Genomic DNA, 1152 nt, shown 5'->3' on the forward strand with positions numbered 1-1152 from the left:
TGTTTTAATATCTAGTTTCTTGAGTTCTCTGTACATTTTAGATAACAGTCTTCTATTGAATGTGAATTTGTAAAAATATGTCCCCATTCTGTAGGCTGCCATTTTGTCCTATTGAAATAGTCCTTTACCTTAGAGAAGCTTTTCAGTTTCAGAAAGTCCTATATCAGGTATCAGAGTTTCCTGGTGGAAATTTCACTATAATTTATGTTTATCATTTACATAATCTGTCAAAAATGCTTTGAGTTCTTCCTGTCCAATTTGTATTTCCTTAATTCAGTGCAATGTTTGATTTCAGTGGCTAATACTTTAAATACTATAATGACTAGATTTAAATCAAGTGAACAGCCTTATCTTGTTCCTGACATTAGTGGAATTGTTTTGAGTTACTCTTCATTTAAGATGAAATTGATTATAGGATTGATATGGATTTCCTTATCTATACTTAGGTGTAACCCTCTTTATGCCTCATCTCTTCAGGACTTTTACCATAAAAGGTGGAACTTTGTCTTCTGAATCAAATGAGATGATCATGTGTTTTGTTGGCTTGTTTTGTTTTGTTTTCAATTTGTTTACATGGTGAATTATATTGACTGATTTTCATATTGAGAAACCATTGCTGAATCTCTGTGATAAAGTCAGCTGAGTTATGATAGCTGGTCATTTGTAAGTGTTCTGAAATTGGGTTTCTTGATATTTTATTGAGTAATTTTACTTTTATTTCTTTATTTTTTATTATTATTATTTTCTTTATTTACATTTCAAATGCTATCCCTAAAGTTCCCTATACCACTCCCCCCCCCCACCTCTGCTCCTCTACCTACCACTCCCACTTCTTGGCTCTCGCCTTCCCCTGTACTGGGTCATATAAAGTTTGCAAGACCAAGGGAACTCTGTTCCCAATGATTGCCGATTAGGCCATCTTCTGCTACATATAAAGGTAGAGACACAAGCTCTGGGGGTACTGGTTAGTTCATATTGTTCCTCCTATAGTGTTACAAACCCTTTTAGCTCCTTGGGTACATTCTCTAGCTCCTCCACTGGGAGCCCTGTGTTCCATCCAATAGCTGACTGTGAGCATCCACTTCTGTGTTTGCCAGGCACAGGCATAGCCTCACAAGAGGCCACTTTATCAGGGTCCCTTCAGCAGAATCT

This window comes from Mus pahari, chromosome 8, assembly GCF_900095145.1.
Source record: "Mus pahari chromosome 8, PAHARI_EIJ_v1.1, whole genome shotgun sequence".
Taxonomy (NCBI): domain Eukaryota; kingdom Metazoa; phylum Chordata; class Mammalia; order Rodentia; family Muridae; genus Mus; species Mus pahari.